The sequence below is a fragment of the Microtus ochrogaster genome, chromosome 19, assembly GCF_000317375.1.
Source record: "Microtus ochrogaster isolate Prairie Vole_2 chromosome 19, MicOch1.0, whole genome shotgun sequence".
In the NCBI taxonomy this organism is placed as follows: Eukaryota; Metazoa; Chordata; class Mammalia; order Rodentia; family Cricetidae; genus Microtus; species Microtus ochrogaster.
The window spans coordinates 47,489,881-47,499,711 of record NC_022021.1 but is presented as its reverse complement, the minus strand read 5'-3'; the positions used below and the strand labels follow the sequence as shown (position 1 = coordinate 47,499,711).

The 9,831-nt window shown below is 39.9% G+C and overlaps 1 long non-coding RNA gene and 1 pseudogene across 1 annotated transcript in view; both read right to left on the bottom strand.

Annotated features, from left to right (window-relative positions):
* The window catches only part of LOC113457171, a 4,780-nt gene extending 4,512 nt beyond the window's left edge, over positions 1–268 (bottom strand). Inside the window, exon 1 of the long non-coding RNA XR_003377797.1 lies at positions 184–268. This is a non-coding gene — a long non-coding RNA (uncharacterized LOC113457171). The remainder of the gene's footprint in view (positions 1–183) is intronic.
* A 7,818-nt stretch (positions 269–8,086) lies between these two features.
* LOC113457159 lies at positions 8,087–9,744 on the bottom strand (annotated as a pseudogene).
* Positions 9,745–9,831: the final 87 nt, after the last annotated feature.

The following is a 9,831-nucleotide window of genomic DNA, read 5'->3' as shown; positions in this document are numbered from 1 at the left end:
TCCCTCCCTCCCTCTCCTTCCTTTTCTGAGTCAGGGTTTCTCTGTGTAGCCCTCCCAGGTGGTTCTGGAACTCACATTGTAGACCAGGCTGGCCTTGAACTCACAAAGAGCCACCTGTTTGCCCCACCATTTCCCAGCATCTCCAAGGCTTTCTTAAACTGTCCAGGTCAGCCTTGAACTCACCCTGGAGATAAGGCATCCTTGGCGCTGTGATCCCTGGGCCTCTGCTCGTAAGAGGCAGACACCAGGTGGCCAACACGCCTCTGCTGATATTTCATTTCAAAGGCTTAGCAGTGACTTTCCATGTGAATTTCTTCTAAGTATCTCAAAATAAAAAGAATCAAAATGAATGTTTTACTCAGGAGTTAATTTTCTATATCAAGCAGACCTGTGTGTGAAATCACAGGTCAAGTGACCAAAAATAACTAATAAATGTAATAGACATTACTGTAAGGTCTCCACTCACATCCAAACACCTTAAGAGCAGCCTGACACCCAGCGTGTCTCCCTCTAGCGGCAGAGACTGCAAGTTTCAATTCTCTCTCATGGTAACAGACCTTCTCCGACTCCTGGAATCTCTGTATATAGTCTCTCACCCATTGTGACTTCACAAGCAAGGATAGTCGAGGCACCTTCTGACTTCTTCCTGCGCATGTTCTACCCTCTCAGGTAAAAGCACCGGAACATAGCGCCTATTGGTAGTACTATTAATAGTTTTAATTAGTTATATTAATGGTTTAAATTAGTTTATTGTGTGGTTTTCATTCATTGATCTTTATTTCAGAGCATGTTGTCATACAGGGATGTGGCTATTGATTTCTCTGCAGAGGAGTGTGAATGTCTGGACTCTGCTCAGTGGAATCTGTACAGGGATGTGATGCTGGAGAATTACAGCAACCTGGTGTTCCTGGGTGAGGATTGCGTCCAGAGGGAATTCCTAAGTCACTGTCCGCCTGTAACCTCCTTCTCTAGACCCTCTCATGGGAGCTTGCGCTTTATTTTTTTTTTTTAAGATTTATTTATTTATGTATATAGTGTTCTGCCTGCATGTATGCCAGCAGGCCAGAAGAGGGCACCAGATCTCATATGGGTGGTCATGAGCCACCAATGTGGTTGCTGAAAATTGAACTCAGGGCCTCTGGAAGAGCTACCAGCCGTCTTAAGCACTAAACATCTTTCCAGCTGTCTCTACAGTCATTTATTGTGTCCTTTTCTCCCCTTATAAGTACAATAGCAGGATAAAAGTGTTAATTCTCTTTTTCATCCACAGGCCTTTCTTTCTCCAAGCCATTACTTGTCAGATTTCTGTAGAAAAAGCAAGAGCTTTGGCATGTGAAGAGACAAACAGCAGCTGCACCCCGAGGTGTGTAGGAATGAGGGGTCAGAGGGCAGGGTGGGAGGTCAGATCCAACAGAGGGGTCAGAGGGCAGAGAGGTCTTATCCAACAGAAAGCCAGGCTTTACCATGTGCATTGAGATGTCGTCTTCCTGTGGAAGTCATTTTGTAGCTGTCTCCCTCTATGACTTTCACTGTCAAGGAAGGGCATCTTGCAATTGCTTATGATGCTTTAAATCTCTAAGTGCTGAGTTCTGCTTAAAGTTTGAGTGATGGGCAAAGCACTTCATTTTGGTAAGCGTCTACATCGCAATAGCATTTGCACTATTTCCTACACCTCTGAAAATTTGCACACACTGCTGAAGATAGACATGTAAAGCCTTTGTATTCAGTCACGCGTACATTAAAAATTTAGTTTTTTGAGATTATATCATTTCCTCCCTTTACTTTCTTCCTTCGAAACCCTCCCATGTACTCCTTGCTCTCTTTCAAATTCATGGCCTTTTTAAAATTATTTTTTGTTAGATGCATACATGTATATATGGATACATTCCTAAGTAAGCTGCTCAGTCTGTATAATGCTACTTGTAAGTATGGTTTCAGGACTGAACACTTGGTATTGGATAACCAGTTGGTATGCTCTTCCCCGAGGAAGACTCCTTCTCCTTCTGTCCACGTTTCTTGGTTGCCTATTCTTCTCTGTGCAGGGTTGAGGCCTTGCGGGCCATCCCCGTCCACTGTTGCATGTCTATTTGTTGTCCTTGTTTAGCTCTTGTTCAGACTGTCAAGATGGTGAGACTTTGAGTGTAACTACAGACATAGGAGACACTATTCCGAAGTAAACTCCCTAATCCTTGGGCTCTTAAAAATTTTCTCACCCTCTCCTCTGCAGGGCCCCTGAGTCTTAGGTGCAGGAGTTGTTGTGGAGACGCAGTCCCTGGGACTAGGCTCTACAACCCTACATTTTGATCATTTGAGGTTTTCCGTAGTGTTCTCTTGTTTGTTGCGAAGAGCAGTGACCTAGATGAGGGGTGAGGACTGCACTCCCTGTGGGCATAAGGACAAACGTTTAGAATGTAGTGTTGAAATAAGAGCAGCGGAGCTGCGTCCCCCGCACCCGGCTGCCCACATGGCTAGCTTAGCTTATGCCCTGAAATAATTACACGGAAACTGTATTCTTTTAATCACTGCCTGACCCATTAGTTCCAGCCTCTTATTGGCTAGCTCTTACATATTGATCTAACCCATTTCTATTATTCTGTGTGGCCCACAGCTGGCTTACCAGGAATGATCTTAACCTGCATCTGCCTGGAGCAGGAGAATCATGGCGGCGACTCACTGACTCGGCTTCTTTCTCCCAGCATCCTGTTCTGTTTTCTCCGCCTGCCTAAGGGTTGGCCTATGAAATGGGCCTGGGCAGTTTCTTTATTAATAAGAAATCATTCCCACATCAATGTAGCCTTAGAGATGATGCTAGTTTAGAAGAGTGGTGGCTGTAGGTTCTTCTCCAAGATCCATAATTTTCTTACCCCTGGGTAGTTGACTAGGTTTCCTATACCAGGCATGACTACTCTTGTTGAGTGTCTCATGCCTGGTGTTCAGGGTTTTTACATGAGATGATTTTGTGATTTGCTTGTCTATTTTATTGTGTATTATATATTGATTTGCATATATTGAGCCAATTTTCCATTGGTGGAATGAAGTCAGATATAAGGTCAAAGTTTTACTATAGTTAATTTTCTTAAAAACTCTATATTAATTATGTCTGCTTGTATGGTGTGTGTGTGTGTGTGTGTTTCTGTGTGTGTATTTCTCTGTGTGTGTGTGTACTTTTGAATTTTGGGTTACAGTGGCTCTTTAGAATGACTTCGGTAGTTTGTGTCTTTTCTTTTTTGTGGAAGGGGTTGAAAAGTGTTGATACTAGATGTTCCTTGGAAGTTTTAATTACTGCGTCAGTCTCCTTAGTGTTACTGGTCTGTTTAGGCTGCTTATATTTTCTGGTTTTATTTTCACTGGCCATGAGTGTCTATAAAAGGATCTATTTCTTCTAAGTATTTCTGAAGTTTTAGGTGTACAGATTTTAGTGAATCCCGTGATTATCTCTTTGTTCTGATTGGTTGGCCAGTGGATGGATACAGTCATGTGAGCTTTCATAAAGGACCACGCTGGTTAATTCTATATATCCTTCAGTCTCTGGAATTATGCCCTGGGTTTTATCATTTTTATTGCTCATTTCTTATTATCATCTGTATTTCTGTTTGGCTTGTTTTTCATCTTGGAATTGCAGCATAGATTTTTTTTTTCTCCTTCAGATCTCGTTGCTATTTCAGTGAAGAACTTTTCAGTATAACTAGTCCACTTCGAGCTGACTGTGCAATCCTTCAGTGCCACTGTTCATTCAAAGGCGCATCATTTAATCAGCGGTTATATGTGCATTTTCCTTGGCTATTCTTTTTATTCCTTTCCAGTTTCAGTACAATGTGTTCTGCTAGGGTGCACAAGACTATTTCTTTTCTTCTATTTATGTTGGCTTGGTTTGTGGCATGAAATGTGGTCCATAGAGAAGATATCTATGGTAGTGAGCAGAATGTGTATCCTTATCTATTGTGTGGAATGTTCTGTGGTTATCTTGTAAACCCAGTCCATACCTTGGAGGGTCCTTTGCACATTGTTTTGAGGACCTGTCTAGATGTGAGAATGCAATCTTGAAATGTCTTGTTTTCATCTTCCCTGAACTGTTTGGTCTTCCATGTCTGTTAGTGATATCTGATGGTTTTTGTAGAAACATTTGTGTTAGTTGTGTCCATTTTTATGTACATGTAGTGGCTTTCTTCATTTCTTCTGATTAGTTTTCTGTCTGTAGTCTCCTCATCCGTTAGGATTACTCATTCAGGATTTTGTAGCTTCATTTGCTTTATAGTTTGATGACCTGGTCCAACAGGTCATTCTTCATGGACCAGGAGATCAGAAGATAAAGAGGAATGTAGAGAAGACTGGGTTGGCTAAAGAAACTCCATTTTCTGCTAGGCAGGTGCCCACTAGACATTTGTCTCTGGAAGATAAGTTTCCAGGAACCCTACACACAACAAATGTACAGCCATGACTGTCTGAGTGTTGTGATATGACTGACTGCTTTTTGGCTTCTGTAACTGCTTGTGCCGAAATCTGAAGACAGATCTGAGGTCACTTTGACTACCTAACCTTGGCAGAGCAGAGCAGCTCTATGGCCGCTTGTGCAGATGCTCAAGGTCTTCTTGTGGTTTTTGCCTTTAAATATCCTTCCTCCACTCCCCTTCAGATGACAATCTCATGTCTGTCAGAGAGTGTTGCTCTGCTAGCAGCTTTAACAAATTTACCTAAATTATGTAGTTCAGATCATGGTCTTTTCCCATGGATCACAAACTCCATAACAAAGATAAGAAAGTTTGGGGTCAGACGGGCTTGCATAAGCTACACCTTATTCCAAGCAAACTTATTAAGAAATATGACATTTTATATACTCTTAGCAGAGGGATAAATGTACAAAGTCAGCAGGAATCTAAACAATGTTGAACAAAGGGAGCACACAGTATTTCAGGAATTTTACAGACAGAGCACACAACAGTCTTAGGACTGACAACCACATACCTGTGGGAAGTGTTGGGGTCTCAGGATCTGAAGACACAAGTCCCCCAAGGTCATGGCCCCAAGCTCTTCCATGCGTATTTCTGGTCTTGGAGAAGGAACTGTGTTTCTTTTTCTTTTTTTTTTTTGGTTTTTCGAGACAGGGTTTCTCTGTGGCTTTGGAGCCTGTCCTGGAACTAGGAACTAGCTCTGTAGACCAGACTGGTCTCGAACTCACAGAGATCCGCCTGCCTCTGCTTCCCGAGTGCTGGGATTAAAGGCGTGCGCCACCATCGCCCGGCAGTGTGTTTCTTCTTTATACAGCTAGTCCGCAGGGAAAAGCTCCCCATGGTCTGGCTCTGAGCCAATACTGACTCTGCTAAGCATGTACCTGGTTTTGAGGAGGCCAGGGCCTTTTCCATTTATTGGGACCTCAGGGAATCCCTTGGTTGATCAGATTTGATCACCAAGCAAAGAGAATTATCACTTAGGCGGAAAGGTCATCTGAGGATAAGAATCACTGAATATTAAATGGAATAATAGCCGTGACTCACTTAATAATCAAGCTGGCTTTGGAGTTGGACAAGGGCTCTGTCCTTCTATAAACCCAAGCATGTTTTTAACAGAAAAATTCAGAATTTCTGTCTCATACCACAAGCTGTCACATTTAGGGCAGAAAGAAGAAAGGATTTAGAAAAAAATTTACTTTATTCACACTTATTTTTGTCTCTATTGTACCTTTCATTGAATATATGTCTGTATAAAGTGTTTAAGTTTTGCACAAGGAATAATGAATTTTCCTGCAGCAATCTTTGAAGATTCTAGGAAGAAGAGGGGATCCCACAACAACAACTCAACCTGGTTGATGTGATATCATGATGCTGATAGCACTACTATAAGACCTATTTTGGACACCAGGTTCTCAACATGGTTCCAACTTGGTTAGCTGAAATGGTGCATTTTTTTTTACAATGTTCTGGTCAGAACTCAAAATAGGAACTTCAGAAAAACCCTACCGAATACTCAGGGGTTATTTACAATTATACCTCACAGTAATCTTGAAACTTAACCATCATTTTACTTTCACAGGATCCCAAGAAATAAACCCCCATGATAGCTGGAAGTAATTCTAGAAGACATTGTTCCCTAACCCAACAAAGTTTGTCCTCAGGGTTAGGGACATCATTTAGGGGTTGTTTATAATTGGTATAGGGTTGGGGTGGGAATTATGTAGGCTCAGGGATCTCTTTGAAAAAGAAAAAGGTAAATTGGATGGGATAATAGATTAGTGTGAGCTTACTTACATTAATAATACACTGAGAAATAGAGTGAATACATGTGAGCTATCAGTTATAGGCAATTTACATTGATATAGATTCTTGTATATTGATACAAACTTAAATTATATTAAATAAGTTTCTATTTTCATCTACTGTTTGTATACTTAGGCAAAGTTATTTTGTCATATTGTATGCATGCATGCTTCTATCTCTGCTTAAGACATTTTGTATATTGATACAATTTTAGGATATATTTATCATATTACAATATACATTTGTACCTCTGATCAAGATACTTATACATTGTTTACATTTTGAGGTCATTGTCCTAATTTGTTACACAGTTATTTAAAGATTGTTTAATATTCCAATATGAAGCCTTAATCTTTAATTTATATAGATATTAAGAATTATAGGTCAATAGTCATCCATGTTTGTCATACTTTTTGGATACATATAGATTGTATTCCATATAGATAGTTAATCTTCAACCACTTCAAAGAGTTGTAGAATAGGGCACTTAAATAATTTAGGGCTCTATTGTCATGAGACATGATTGTTCCGGGCAGCACCAATCTTTTTCCTAGAGAATGTCGAGCACTGAAGACACTACAATTGGAGCTTGTTTTCTTCTTGGCAAAACTGGCTTTTGGGCAAGGAACTGCCCATGCATCAACTACTGATCAAATGCACGATGTCCAGACAGGACAAGCAGGATACAAGAAAAAAGACTGTCAAATCTTGCCAAGACAGGGTGACACAGTTTTGAAAAATTTCTTGCCTCTGATAATGGACTGTCAGTTACTCTACGCCTTATCCAAACTTCGCTGCTGCAACACTGCAAATGAGACTTTGGGTGATTGTGCAGGTAGCCAGTTTTCTCTGCTTTTGTTGCACATTTTGGAAGTTGCTTGATTGCACTTCCTGCATACTCAAGTAATATTATTTCCCTTCTCAGGTCTTTGATGGGATTGAAGACCAGATAGTTAAGGCAGACTGTGGTGGTGCATGCCTTTAACCATAGCACTCAGGAGGCAAAATCAGGTGGATCTCTGTGAGTTGGAAGCTAGACTGGTCTACAAGAGCTAATTCCAGGACAGACTCCAAAGCTACAGAGAAACTCTTTCTTGAAAAAAAACAAAACAACAACCAAAAAGACTATATAGTTGTAATTACTTTCCTCTCATGACGTCGCCAAGTTATTTATAAGACTTAAACTCCCTAGGATAGGATAATTATTGAAACATTTATCACGTTTCTTCTTTGACATTGTTTATGCTGGTTCTTATTCTAATTTTTATACCCTTTATTTGTTTTTATTGTATATAATTTTGTATCAAGCTTAGAACTCTCTTATTTAAACAAAATGGAGAGGTGCTTTTGGAAATCCTACAGCCAGTAGCTTTAAGTTACCCCCACACCTGGGCATGACCTCTTATACTATAAATGTTGATGTAAAGCTTGCATTTTCTCTCTCTTCCAGCTACTGTATTCAGCTCCTGTTCCATTTGTGCAGAGGACTGTGATCTGTGAGTCTACCCCTAAATAAAAAACCCTTTATTAAACTCAATTCTGAGCAAGTGAAGATTTCTTCATTTTAACATTTGTATTATGGACCCAAAAAGCTTTAGTAATTAGTCAATAAAAGCAACAAATACACAGCAGGATATGCCACAGTGTCACCCCTATCTGAAGGGTTTTTATCCAGAATATTTTTGATATATTTTAGGTAATATAGAAGTATAAAACATAATATTTCATGAATATTTGGACACTTGTATTATTTCACTGCAATTTGAACTACCTTGTCTTGAGAAACACTCGAAAGATTATTATAGAGTTTTTTTATTTTGAACATTTTTGGCAGTATTGGCATTTCTCTTGAGCATGAATTATCAGGTGTTTCAAAAGTTCTAAGTAAGTGCAAAAGACTTAGCACACTCTTCACAGGGTTTCTCTCACAAATGTATTCTTTGATGTTGTTTAAGACCAAAGACGGCTGAAAGGCCTTGCCATTCTCCACACTCACAATGTGTCTCTCCAGTATGAATAATCTGGGACCGAGAACATGCTACGAAAGCTCTAAATTCTTTGTCATAGTCTTTACACTTGTAGGGTTTCTCTCCAGAATGACTGATTGATGTTCCTTAAGTTTTATGGTATAGTTAAATAGTTTTCCACATTCTTCATATTTGGAAGGTTTCTTCCAATGTGAGTGAATTTGTGCTGAGTTAGGTATGACATTTTACACAAGGCTTTTTCACATTCTTCAAACTTGTAGGGTTTCTTTCCAGAATGGATTATGAAATGAGCAGAAAGAATCTGTGACGGTTTAAAGATCTTGCCACATATTTCCTATTTGTAGGGTTTCTCTCCTATATGAATGCTTTTGTGTTCTGAAAGTAATGATGGAAAGTGGAAGTCTTTGCCACGTACTTCTCAGTTTTAGGGTTCTTTCCTGTATGAACGCTCGTGTATATAGGTAGTCCTGATGAGTAACTGAAGGACATGCCACACATTTAACACATCTATGATTTCTCTCCTACAAGAAGGCTCTTCTGTACAGAAAGTCATGATGGAATATAGAGGCCTTTCTACATAGTTGTATGATTTCTTGCCTGTATGAATTCTCTCAAATACTTTAAGGAATGATGCAGCAGGGAACCATGACACACACTTCCCACTTCCAGGGTTCTATCCTGTATGATTTCTCTTATGTCTAGAGAGTGCTGATGGAGAATTGAAATCCTTGCCACACTTTACAATTTTAACGTCTCTCTCCTGTATGAATGCTCATATATTTAGAATGTTATGACAGATCAGTAAAGGCCTGACCACACACTTCACATGTGTAGGGTTTCTCTTTTATATGAATCCTCTTGTGTATAGTAAGTTCTGATGGAAAATAGAAAGCCTTGTCACATACCTCACACTGGTAGGGTTTCACTCCTGAATGGATTTTATTGTGTAGAGAAAGCTTTGATGGAAAACAGAAGGCCTTGCCACACACCTCACACTGGTAGGGCTTCTCTCCTGTATGAATCTTACTGTGTAGAGAAAGTTGTGATGGATAATTGAAGGCCTTGCCACATGCGTCACACTTGTAGGGTTTTTCTGCTCTAAGAATTCTCATGTATTCAGAAAGTCGTGATGGTGAACAGAAAGATTTGCTACATACTTTACACTTGTAGGGTTTCACTCGTATATGAATTCTTTTGTGTAGAGAAAGTTGTGATGGAAAATAGAAGGCCTTCCCACATATTTCACACTTGTAGGGTTTCACTTGCATATGAATCCTCTTGTGTAGAGAAAGTTGTGACAGAAAATAGAAGGCCTTCCGGCATACTTCACACTTGTAGGGTTTCTGTCCTGTATGAACAATTTTGTGTTTTGAAAGTAAAGATGGAGCACGGAAGGCCTTGCCATACACTTCACAATAGTAGGGCTTCTCTCCTGTATGAATTCTCCTGTGTATACAAAGTATTGATGGAGAACCTATAGCTGCTGAAGAAATAGAAACAGTCATCAAGTCTCCCAACCAAAAAAAAAAAAAAAAGCCCCAGGACCAGATGGTTTCAGCACGGAAGGCCTTGCCATACACTTCACAATAGTA